The following is a 14,119-nucleotide window of genomic DNA, read 5'->3' on the forward strand; positions in this document are numbered from 1 at the left end:
TTTTGGAATTTATTTAAGACCTTCCAAGCTTAGGGCTTTTAACCTTCTTGGTTATTTCATACACTCACACACTTTCCAAAGCCACATGCACTCAAGTCTTGACTTCCCATCGCTAGGAAAGGTGGGCAGAGTCATGTCAGTTGTGCATCATGAAGCTGCCCACAGCTATGGATCTCAGGCATCATACCCTGTTTCTTCGTGCATTTCCAGACTCTCCTTTGCCAGAATCTTCACCCCACTTTCTAGCCTGCTTTTCTCCATTTGGACACTGTGTTTTCAGAAGCACAACATGTGACCAGTCTCCTGGCTGGTGGTCCTGCCTCACGTCTCGTTAACTAAATGATTCTGTATGCGTCACTTCTTTCTAGTTGCAGGTGTTATCAAAATTCACAACCAGCCTGTACCAGCTGTAGATAGTTCAAACATTCAGTTTCAGACATTAACACGTACACACAATTATCTGTTACCCATCAGCATTCATAATCTAAAGCATGTTTTACCTACCTCAACCCTCCAGCCCGGGTCCCCTCTCCTTTTGAGTGCTTGGGGCCTTTCAACACCTTGAATTGTGTTTTCTTCCCAGGGATATTCAGGAGTGGAGTGGGGCGCCTGGTCTCACCCCAGATCAGAGGCTGGGTGCCCTCACCACGTCCCTTAATACAGACACATTGCTTGTTCCCAATAGCATTTTGAGGGAATTTTCTTTCCCATTGACTGTGCAGGGTGGCTGGGGAAATGAGCTTTGCTAGGCTGAAGCTAGCTTTTGTGAATGCTATTTCATACTGCCAATTATACTAATGACCTTAATGGAATGATCCTGTCAAAAATTCCTTTAAGATCCTTCAGGCACCTGCACATTTTCTCTAAATCTGAGCTTAAGTCTGTTTAAAAAATGGGGGTCCTATATTGCCTAAGCACTTTTGAAAATGTTTCACATCAACACAATTGGTAAAGGCCTGCACAAAAATGGACCCATTTAAATATGCCCTGGAAAATTAAGGCTTACAAACCCCAAATATTAAGCACTTGGAAAAACAGCCTTAACTGTTGCATGGCTCTCCTTCCCCTTCTAAGTGGTGTTTCAGTTTCTGCTTATATGTTCCTTCCCATCAGCAGCAATACTAACAAATTCTTGATGTGGTTGTTCTCACAGGCTCTCAGTTTATGCAGATTTATTATTCAACCCTCAAATAGATTTAGTTTTTACTTTACAAACTTCCTGGCAGGTGTGCATGAAGTTGAATTTGTGCAAGAACATTTGCCTGAAGAGGACAATTAAAGGTAAATTCTGGGTATGATCTGTCTGGGATTTTCTCATGTTTTAATGTGCCTTGACCTGCTCATGTCTTGCAATGTCTGCAGGCACCCCTGGGAAACTGCAGAGAGCTCTGGAGGGCTGCAGTTCTCTGATAAAAGGCATCGAGAGAACATTCAATTTCGAAGGGTTGTCTCTAAAGGACAGTGCTTGTTGTCAGGTGGCTACAATACAAAATATAACTATTTTTGCTGGACTAAATTTTGCTGTCAGTTACAGCCCTGAAATTTCAGGAACAGCTGATATATGCACCTGTGCAGCTGATAGGAAACTCAACTTTATATATTAAGGCATAAGAAGCAATTTCTGTTACAGATTTTCTACCACCTCCTACCCCCCCCCCCCCTTATTTTTTTTCCTTTTTAACCCCTTTTCCTCCAGTTTCTTGGAAGAATTTGAAGCTGTTACTTTTCAAGCTGGAAATTCAACACTTCAGAGCCATAGATGTCCAACATCATACCACCTGAGCTTGCGTTATCTGTGTATCAGAGTGCAGCAAGTGTATATCTCTGCCTACCTGGTTTGAGAAGAATGATGTTCCCCTGTTCCTTCATAAATGGTTAATTACGTATAAGAAAATGGGAGAATCTGTCCAAAGTTGATTTTAAGCAATTCATTTATTTTTTGGGGAAAATTAACAAACTACTGCAACATTTCTATTAAGCAATACTTTAGATAATATTTTGAGCACTTCACCATTCACTACTGAAGTCCACTACACTGTATGCTGCTTTTACACATGTTAAACAACTCAAAAGCCATAGCAATCACTGAAATGAAAACTATGCTTCTTAAAAGTAATGGCTGTGCTGCTGGTGTGCTGTCGCTGCAACTGGTGACACAGAGCAGCCCCTCCAGTATCCAGAGCGGTTCCTCTCTGCTGCTTGTACTCACCTGTTCTCTTTTGTCTAATATATGTAAGCTTAATATGCCAACCAAAAGCACAATGTCTCAGCTAGTAGCCTTAAGACATTGCTACAAATGAGATGTTAAAATAGCAATAGTAGTAATGTATTCCTACATATGTTCTTCATGTAAGATAGACATCATGGGACAGTAAGGGCCACTCTACCATGATGCTAAGGTCATCTGGATTATGTATGCTTGTAAGAAAAGTGTCACTGCACTGTGAATATACTCAGCATAATTATATAGGTAGTTAATTGACTCATTTCCAAATTGCACCTAGAAGCTATCCGGAAAGCAACTACACTGTACCTGTAGTATTTCACATTACCAAATCCCCAAACTGAGCATGCCACTTGTAAGTGTTTTTAAATGAATGAAGTGCAATACTCTGAGTTTATTTTTAAAACATATATGAAGTGGAACAGCCTGGAATAGTTCCAGGTGTATGTAGTCTAGGACAATGTGTTCATATGAGGCCTCCATATTCAGAAGGACACAGTTAGCAGACTCAGCCAGATATAGGTGTTGCTATTAGCACATTATGTTATTACACCACAAATTCTGCCATTAAGCCTTGCTGCTGCTGCTAAGGGAACATGCTTTCTAAAGTGCTAATAAATATTCATGAATTTGTATGCTGGCTATGTTCATAAATGGAGGCACAGTTTTCCTTAAGTACACTAATGTGCACAAAATTTCTTGCAACTCCTGTATTATTTTCATATTTATATTTGCAATTTTAGACTGTACTGCTGAAAAGTGTTTAGGATACCAGGTAAGACCCTTTGAAATCAGCAGCTTCACTGAAACCAACTGGCTGTAGGAGAATTCAATTAGAATTCAAAAAGCATTTTATTGTTTACATCCTTGATTCTCCTTTATTTATCATTCTATTATTTTCAGCATTGGTTTTCTGTTATTAGCCAGAAACAAATCTCTATTTGTTTACCAATTATTAATATAATAAAAGCAATATTAATTAAGAACTTACAACATAAAACTTACCCTTAGTGAGCATACCAAAACTACAATAAAAAATTCAGTTACAAAACAAATTTCTGATTTGTTCCACTGAAGTGCCTAAACTTCATTGATAAAACCAGAAGTTTCAGTGCAGTGTAAATCTGGAAAATGCAGATGTCTATAATTCAATGTTCAGAAATACCCAAGCCACTCATCAAAAAGAAAGAGGACTTTCATCTCTGGGTGTGGAGTGATCCTGTGTACTGCAAGGTCACTTAGGCTGGCCCAGATCTTAACATAAATGTCTTGAGAACCGTATACAACAAATAATAATCATAATAAGGCCACTTGACAAAAATGATGGCCTGTATGTTGCAAATTAAAGTCTTTCCTGGGAGCGGTATGAAATGTACAGGGACAGTAAATGGATGTAATTCTTTAGGTCCTTGCTTGGAACAAGCCAGTACTTACATTCACACAGAAAGAAAAAAAACACCCATGGCAGCTAATCAGTGTTGAAGCTTATAAAGCGGCTTGTCACTTTCATAGGTGCAGAGGGGTATTGGTAGAGGCTCTGCCTCTCCAGAGACTCCAGGAAAAATTCAGCATTTTGCTCTTGCCTCTGTCCAGCGGTGTAGCAGTTCTGTGCTTGAAGCAAGAAGCATTTTTTCCAGGGATGAGCCTGAGCTGGGTGGCCAGCAGCCGAGCAGACCACACAGCGACATTCAGAGATGCTGTGTAGGTGTTACAAGCACTTTCTCCCCCACTATCCCAGCCAGGCAGGCTGATACCAGTGAGGGCAATGTCCTCTTCTCTACAACAGTTAACGTTTCTGATGGGTGCAGGCTACTTCCGATAGCTTTATGTTTAAAACCACTGTAATCCCTGCCTGTTTATGGCTTCAGTTGACAGTCTAAAAATCTTTGGGCTGTGTCTGCCAGTTCTTGTGTCCCTTGACTATCCCGACATCTTTTTCTTTTGGAGATAAATGCTTTCTGAGACAGTGACATTTATTGCCCTGGCCTTGATGTGAGACTTCGCGCATCCAATTCCCAGTATTCACCATCTGTGGCTTTTTTTTATCTCACACCTCTCTTCCTACACCACCCCAGGGCTATATTCTGAAAATGAGTAACTTCACATCTCTGGGTATGGCCCCAACCACCCAAGTCTTAGTGGTGGGGTTGGAGTCCATGTCTCTCTTATAAGGTAGGTAGTGGGCAAGTATGAGAACAGGTCTTCTACATCCTTGGTCAAAAGACTGCCAAAAAAATCACCCTTTTGCTTTGTAACAGTGGTCAGGCTTGATTGGGACACAGAACTTCTGGAGATGCTTAACTCATTCATATCCTGATATATACAGACAACTGATATTAATATCTGAGAGTATTTAATTACCAAAGAGCATCTGAATACATGTAAACTGTGGGATTCTCTTCAGTTTTTTTTTTTTGATTTGTACAAGCACTCTTTACACAGGCATCTGCAGGTCTTGTTTTTAAGCATGTTTTCTATAGCCTGTCTTGGAAAGCTTCTGTAACTCAGGACTTCCAGATTGCTGAATTGAAAGGTTTTGCTTATTTTCATGTCTATTTGTGTGTTTAGTACCAAGTCATGCAAGTCAAGTTGTGGATTTGGCAGTGAATGTTCATTGAACCTAGTATTTATTGAAGAGAACATGCACAACTCAAATAAGTTAACTTCTTTAATCCTTTAAAATTTATTTCACAAGTCAATCCTTCCTCCCAGTTTATGGCTATGTTAATCTATACCTATGATTCTGAGAACTATTTTAGTTCTCAGAAATACAGCATGAAAAAGTAAATTTCATGGGTGGGCTTTGATAGTGGCTAAGGCATAAGATTAAATACATTCCTACATACCCAGCAGACAGCTTTTGTATAGAAGATGGAAACAGTGAAGGAGGAAGGTGATGAAGCTAGTTTAATGAGTTATTTATGTTTTTGAAGTGTTGTCTCAAATATTTAAAGTAATGTGGCTTTAATGAGCCATGTGCAATTGGTAGTTTTGCTTTGTTGAATATTTTCCCCAGGGTAAACTGAGTCATTAATATTAATTAGAAATTGAGTAGCCAATTACAGGGTTGAGTAGGAAGTGAGGTAAAAAAAAATCCTGTCTGGAAGCAAAATATCTGTACATACATAGTGAGGGAGTCTGAGGTCATTGAAATCTGTGGGCTGGGATTAGTGGGTTCCATCGATGTGCATTATTAATGAATATACCTAGCTCACTCTGTTGCAATTTCTGATTAATCATAAATGAAGTCTCTGTAAATAGAATAATTCAGCATGAGGTAAATGACTGGATTTTAATTTCCAGTGGATGAAAATTGTAGCAGTAGATGGTATATGGATTTAAATCTGAATTATATACAGAATTAGATAAGGATAAATATAAATCAATAGGAAGACTGATTGCATTTCCTTTTTTTGAATCTGCCTGACATTTGCTTCATTCCCTGAGAAACATTTCCCTAAGGGAATAACCTCATGTACCTCACCTTTTCCCAGATTTTTCTACTTTTACAGATTTCATTATGAAAACTGAAAATTTGTACACACTTTCTCTTCCTTGCCTTGGTAATTTGTCATCTAAAATTCAAACTAAATAATACTTTTCTTGCAGAGCCATCTTAAAGTAGATGATGGATTAAAAACCTGACAGGATTGTGTCAAACCTGATGCCTCTAAAACACTGAGTTACTTCTTTGGAGAGTGGTTTAGACCATAAGAAAATTAGTAATTCTGCCTTTAGAGAAAATTTAACTTTCCCATAATAAATAAAGCTTAGGGCCACATGGGGAAAACAAAATCTGGAATAGCTGCTCATTAAGTAAACAACATCCATTCCATGTACTAAATGATATGAGAGTGCAGGGGAAAACTAAGTAAGTTCACAGAATTTCATATAATACCTAATACATATGCATGACAGGGCAAATTATGGTAAATTTTGAATGATTCTGCTTAGCAACTTTACACTTCCCTTGCTCTTTCTGAAAGCACAATGTCTGTTAGCTATTCATGGGTAGTGCTTTCTTCAGGAGCTTTGCTGATGTTTATTTATAAGTCACCATATTCTACCTGATTGCTCCATTTGTTAGCTTGGATTTCATATGGTTGTATGCTAGCGCTTGGACAGCTTGAGGCCAAGGAGCTGGTTAAGGCCTGATTCCAATCAGTTTCATTGCTGAACTGCTGCATTTTAATAGAACATATTCTCTAGAAGCTGGACTGTGGTTAAACCTATGCCACCATAGCATGAATCAAGAAGATGTCAGTCTTCTAGGTTCCAATGCAGGAAAATAACCCAAGCTGCCTAGGGAGATCCGGTGGCAAAGTAACTTATCTCGTGTAGTGCCTGCGGTAGCTCATTGGATGTGAAAGCTTCCTACAGCTGCAGGAATAATTAGGGATCCTCCTTGCTTCTGCACAACCTTTCTTCACCTGCTACACCACTGCTGAAGTTTAAATGCCTTCATGTACCATCTGCTCCGAGACAGATGAGAACAAACATAATTCTCACCCACTCATCTCTAATTGCCTGATCTTTCAGTTTTACCAATAAATATCAGTAAATTATGTATCTAGTAATCTCAGTAGTGAGCTCTTAATAATGGCATAGATGACATGACTGATATTTCTAATGGCCAGAAGTCAAGTACACCTCATCTGCATTGGCTTTTTCTGATTAAAAACCAAAGAAGAATGCTATTTGCCAAACTAAAAGAGAATAATTTCAGCAACTATACTTGGCTGCTACTGCACAGCACATTACATCAAAGAATCTCCAAGAGAATTATAAATATTAATTGATAAATTTAAATCAGATCAGCTGAGTTGTACAGGGCAGAAGACATACAAATTTTACCACCTTCATTCCAATGATATGTCTTTCAAGGCACCTAAGGGTATAGGGTTTCTTTTTAATCAAGAGCCACAATGTGAACTGATAGTCTCAGAGAAATTACATATACAATATTTATTTGTCCAATTTTGGTATTTTGACATGAACCTACATCTCATAAAGTGCCATAAGAGCTCTGAATGTTATAAGACAAGGTCTTGTTTTACATCCCTGATGAAAAACAGCCAATCCATCGCATAACCAGTACAGTTTCCTTTTTCCTTTATGTGACAGCCTAGTCTTCTGAAGTTTGTCTATCAGAAAGAATAAGCATAAGACTATTAAATGCAGTGATACAACTGCTAGATAGAGTTAGAATCATGCTTGATAATTTATTAAATTATACACATTTTATTGGAGTGTCAAGACTGACAGTTCGCATTCTCAGAGCTTCTGTATTATAAATTAACTATAAATTTTTACTATAATCAACATTCTTCAGTCTAGTAACATGCTCACTTCAAACATAACATAACATGAAGAGTATAGATAGGGTATGGGAAAGCAACATGTACAGTACATGTGGTAATATATACAGCTATCTGCATAGTAAAGTATAGATATTTATGTAATTATATATAATTACATATGTAGTGATAATTAATCACAATACCCAACAATTTACACTATCATTAACTCAAACAGATAAATTGTATGTTCCTATACTTAGTAGGAACACATGGAGCAAATCACAACCACATGTCTCATGCTCTTTGTCAGGGAGGTCAGGTGAGGAGGATTTGACTCATACTTTTTGCTTATTTTCATGTCCAGTTCACACCATTGAGTACTACAGTGAGTATCATACTTCCCCGGAATCACCAAGTATTAAAATTTTGTAGAACTGATAAAACAGCACCAGGTGACCAAAATATTGCTAGTACACTTATGGCCAAGTAAATGGGTGTTGAATGTTCAGTCAGGTAGAGGACATCACAGCATCTTTTATGTGTTAAATATGGCTTTTCAGATTTCCCTGAGATAAAATATAGCAAAGTGCTTATATAGCCAAGGGGTTACACCCTGTTTATCAGAATATAAGAATATAAGGTTAGTGGTATGGCACTGTGTTGTTCTGTATGTTTTCTACATTTACATAAAGTTTGAAGCTATGGAAAACCATCCACTGCTAAGAATATAGGGTTCTGGCGTTTGGGTTGGGGCAATGCCCAATATCGATACAGGCTGGGTGATGAACGGATTGACAGAAGCCATACAAGAAGGACTTGGGGACACTGGCAGATGAAAATGTGTACAGCAGTGTGCGCTTGCAGCCCAGAAAGCCAATTGCAGGCCAGGCTACATAAAAAGAAGCGTGGCCAGCAGGTTGGAGGAGATTATTCTCCCCCTCTACTCTGCCCTGGTGGGACCCCACCTGGAGTACTGTGATCTGCTCTGGAGTCCCTGGTACAAGAAAGACATGGACCTGTTGGAGCAGGTCCAGAGGAGGGCCACAAAAATGGTCAGAGGGTTGGAGCACCTCTGCTATGAAGAAAGGCTGGGAGAGTTGGGGTGGTTCTGCCTGGATAAGAGAAGGCTCGAGGAAGACCTTATTGCAGCCTTTCAGTACTTAAAGGGGCCTTATAAGAAAGAGGGAGAGAGACTTTTTCCAGGGTCTGTAGCAACAGGACAATAGGTAGTGTTTTAAACTAGAAAAGGGCAGATTTAGATGATGTAAGGTTCTCATCTTTTCTAGTCTTTTAGGGTCTAACTGATCAGAGGTTGATGCTCTTAGAGAAAGATGAGTGCATCCTGAATGATTGTGTTCAACTCCAGGGTTCAATTTAAAAGCTAAATGCATAGAATAAGAACAGATTTTCATCTGGTTCTTCTTTGCTGAAAGAAGAATATAGGGATTTCTGGGGAAAGGTTTAAAAATGGAGTAGCTAATCTGCTGAGAAAAAAACCCAAAAACATTTTTTTTAAAAAAACACCCAAACAAACAAAACCAAACAAAACCCCTACATTTTCGAATTTCTTCAAGGGAAGGTATTTGAATTTAAAATTTGTTTCATAGAATTTTGCAAATGTATCTTATAGGGAACAGCTGCTATCTTGCAGTCCATGTTTTCTTTTGAAACTCATCATGGTCTCAGTCCCAGGTGTAGGATTTTGCATCAGGTCCATCCCTAATCCCAAGTTCTATAAGACAAAAATGATGCCTCGAAATAACTAAGCACAACTGAATGCTTTAGTGATTTTCTCCTAATTTTGAAAAGCTTGTAAAATAGGAAAGGCAATAGGACTTGGAGTTGATTATCACTGGTTTGCTGGTAATGTACACTTTTTGATTGGCATATGCTCTGTAACTGATCTGCAGTTGATTTTTCAAGATGGGACAGTAAGCTTTTTTCCAAACCACTAAGACTTCCATTAGAGTGGAGATCCTGAGAAGACTCACTAGCTTCTTCCCAGCATGCTTGGTAGCACACATCAAGAACACCTACCTTGCCAGCCTGGCACCACAAGAGCAGGAAGGCTAAGGAAACCACAGTGACCTTCACAGTGCAACTCTCCACCTTCAGGAAAACTAGTAGGAGACAATGAGTAGCTGGAATTTATCAATTCCTACAGATCAAACCAAAGATACACATCTTGGTGAGATTTCCTTTTCAGGGCAAGCCTACTCCTTTTTTTTAGTTTTGTAGATCCTGTACAGTAATATTTTTGGAAAAGTTAAATTTTTTACATGGGGTACAAAATTAGCAGCCATGGAAAGGAAAAATAAGACGTCACAGCACTCTCCAGACTATCAAGCTGCAACAAGATTTTTTACCGTCTCACACCAGCATACTCTTCATGTCAGTCCCTCCGCTGCCTCACCTCATCCAGAACATATGTTCTTTCTTCTCCCTGCTTCTTCCTCAGCTGCTCTCTCTTCATTGACTCTCAACCACTTCACTTAACCAGCCACAGCTGCACCTTATCTACACTGACCAACCCTCCACCCCTGAAGCCAACTCACAGCTGTATATTATCAGTGCCAATTAACCCAGCTTCATTCCTCTACAATAAGATAACAAGTTTCTTGTTAAAATAATTAATGTGTCATTTCAGGATTCATCCATTAACACATATTAGGAATAGGCTTATATTAAACAATCTGCTTAAAATTTGTGGGGTTTTTTCCCCCTGAATTGAGGTCTTATTTAATAAATCTAGCAGAAAATTCTGCTCTCTGTATCTGTTTCAATAACTGTATAGACACATGAGTGTAATTGAAAACAGAGGCTTTCCATTGGGGAATAATGAAGGCAAATCTCCCCTGGCATCACATTGTTTTTAATATGCCAATAAGCTAGTGCACTATTCTGAAACATAACTAAAGAGATAATAATGACTATTATATTTAGATCATTCTACATAAGATAGAAAATGAATCTGAATTTTAAAAAAGGATTACTTATAAAATGTTTCTACTATTTGCATCATATTGCTACCTCTTCAGCAAATTCTACATTGTCTTTCTGAAACAAAAAGGCTTCTTCTAAAATGTTATGCCTGCAGGCTTTTTTGTTTTGTTTTGTTTTTTCACAACTGCAATATTGGCCATGTGAGAATTTGCCTGAAGTTGAGCAAGACTGCTTAGATATCTAGACACAGCAATGTATGCTCTCAAATCCTCCAGGCTTCATCCAACAGTGGTAAATCACATACAAGTGCATCATTAAAAGCAGTTTGCTGAACTTTCTGTGAATAACTCATGGGTAACTTGTAGGGCTGATATTAGTAAGTGTATTGATGTGTCTTCTAATCAATTTACTTCAGTCAGGGTTAGGCCTTTTTTCTATAACCTACTGTGAATACCTGAACAACTGTTTTTTTGGTACCTGACTTACTAGAAACTTGAAGTGTAAAAAACAAAAAGTAGTAATCAATAGTTATCGTTTAGACTTTCTAGAGTCCATTCCACGGTACCTTAGTGCTTCATTAAAAGCCTCTACCTTTTTGTTGTCTTTGCTGATGGCTGTTGTCATGGGCTTTTCAGGCAACATTTGAGAGGGAAATGCTTCCAAGCACGAAGCAAGAGGTTACATTTAGCAAGATAGTTTGTGGATATAGTAAATCTAAAGAAAGATATCTTTCAGCCACTCTAGTTATGTATTAGCACAAGGTAGGTATCACATAGTGCTGCAAGTTATAGGCTGAAATGGACTGAAAGCTAATGAAAATATATTAAAAAATGTAAGTAATAGTAGTTGTTAGAGACAGGATTTCTCTGACCATTGGAAGACTACATAGTTAACTAATAAATATCACAAATGCAAGTAAATAATAGAATATAGATTACTTCAAACAAATAAAGGACAGTTAACAAAAACATTATAGTCACTGCAAATTCAAAAGCAACAGGTGTTACAAGAAAAGAGCTGAAAGGGCCCTGTTTATAGTAATGCTTTTAACTTCAGTGCATCATGTAGTAAGATTTCATGAACAGAGACACATCTCACTGCAATGTTAGATAAGGTACCTACAGTATAAATAATTTTATTGGAAAATGATTCTCAGGTGTTTTGAATTTCAGTTACCCTTAGGTAGCAGTTGCAGCTCCTGGACACTGCGCTCTACAAGAATGCAAAAACATGCAAATTTATCCCACCCCCCTCCTTTGGTAGAAAGGAAACAAAGTACTTAGTGAATCAAAAAATCATGGAATGGATGATGTTGGAAGTGGCCTCTGGAGACTGTCTAGTCCACTTCTTTGCTGAAAGCAGTGTCAACTACAGCAGGTTCCTCAGGATCATGTCCCATTGGGGTTTGAGTATCTCTAGGGATAGCAGCTGGTTCCAGTGTTCAAGCACCCTCATAGAAAAAAAATACTTTAAAAATGTTATTTTCCATATTTCTGTTTTTGCCCATAGCTACCTGTACTGTCACTGGGCACCAATAAGAGTCTAGATCCTTCACCTTTCTGTCCCTGCTCCCTGTCAGGTATTTATGCATGGTGGTAAGATCCACCAGTCCCTCCCTGAACCTTCTCTTGTTGAGGCTGAGCAATCCCAGCTCCCTCAGCATCTCTTCATATGTGCAGTTCTCCAAAGCACCTAATCATCTTCATGGCCCTTTACTGAACTCACTCCAGCATGTTCATGTCTCTTGACCCCTGGGAGTCACCACCGATGATTCATCTTCCATTGGTCTTTGTGCCACTGACCACAACCTTGACTACTTTAATTACCTTGTCTATAAAACATTGTAAAATTCACACATTAGCTTATACATATCTACAGAAATTACTAATTCTTGTTTTCAACTGAAAATGGCTTCATTGTTCTATACTGCATCACAGTTAGCCCCCTTCACTCTAAATTATGTGTTTCATAAATGAATAAATGAAAACATAAATCTCATTTTTAATTTTCCTTGGACAATTCTCCAAAGATATTTTTCTCTTGCTTAATAAAAAATTACATTTGGAATTGCTTTTCACAGGGTGTTTGTACATTAATGTCTATTTCAGACCAGGCGTGCACTTTTGAAAAGGATTTCCAATCCTCCTAACATCTGTTCACATCACAGAGTGATCTCAGAGTGCGCAGTGAGTTCCTTTTGCATGAAGTTGGACTGGAAGATGTTGTCTAGGAGCACATCGAATGTGCTTCAGCTGCTAAAGGCATGGTGTTAAAGAGATTAGATCAGAGGCAGTCTGAAATAAAACACATGTAGTCTAGTCATAGGGTCCACGTTACAGTGATGTTAACTAACCTCACCAGTGAATAATACCTAATCAAGAACAAAGTTTGATGAACCCTCGAGAAAAACAGGAAGAAAAACAAAGAAAAAGTGGTATACCGTCTCTATGGAGAATTTAAAACACTACAAAGAAATTGTTTGTACATATGATATGGGAGGTTGGCATTCTGTACTTCACAGTTTAAATGTAAAATAAACACAAAAATACTGGATTTTTTTTTTTTATTAAATCAAAATGGGGTATTTCAAGTAACTAGCAATGAAATATATTTGGTTTTGGAATTAAGGCAAATTTTGAAATGTGGGGATTGACCAGCTCTATTTAGAAAATAAAACACAGGTTAAGAAGTACACCTGAAAATCAATTTTTAAAATAAGAAAATATTCTGAACAATTGTTTAGACAGAGTATTTTGCCATAGAAGATCCCTGGAATTTTCCAAAACCTGTTGATGCTTTGGAATCTCTGCAGTTTACCACTAAAATTTTGGTAGGAAATATGTGTACCTCCATGAGTTCATTCTCAACTAGCATTAAGGCAATTACTTTGAACTAACTTGGTACATTCTTGAAATCAAATTAAACTGGACTTTATATATCTACAGATCCCAGAGAAAGGAGAGGGGAAACTGCACACATCCTGCATCTTAAATCACAACTCTTACACTGCTTGTGTGACATGTGATGATCAAAGCTAGTTAAGGTAATAAAGTTCCAGTTCCTTTGAAAGTCACTGGGATATGCTCATTAAACTTTCAAAATCCTTTTAAACTCCTAGCCTCAAGTCCATCTTTCACTTTCTCCATATTCATTCATGGTATAAAACTGAAGTCATCTTCATGTAATCATTCAAGGCCAAATGCTACCACTCACATTTTGGGTGAGTAGTTCTTTATTTTTCAAAATGATACACTCACTTCAAATGAACTGCCTGAGATAAAAAGTACTAGAGGAGGCCTGATAAAACCTGAGTGAAGTCAGAATTCTTCCATTGTCTTCAGTAGGCTTCAGATGAAGCTGTCTGAAATCAGGTATCAAAGCCAAGTTTATCCAATTGTCCCAATTATCTCCTTGAAAAACAGGGTACAGTACCCCAAAATCAAGAGCATGACTATCTTTTTTCACAGATGTGTCAAACTGTCTTAATTGTTTTATTAACTTTCGTATATTATCATGTATATTCTATATCTTATTGTCATTAGCCTAAATATCCCCAGTTTTCTTAAACTTCCCTTGTGTTCCGCTTTTTGTGGACATCTGAGCATCCTTGTTGCTTTCAACTCATCTGTTCTCAGCTGATTGCATCATTAGT

This window comes from Falco cherrug, chromosome 4 (assembly GCF_023634085.1).
Source record: "Falco cherrug isolate bFalChe1 chromosome 4, bFalChe1.pri, whole genome shotgun sequence".
Taxonomy (NCBI): Eukaryota; Metazoa; Chordata; class Aves; order Falconiformes; family Falconidae; genus Falco; species Falco cherrug.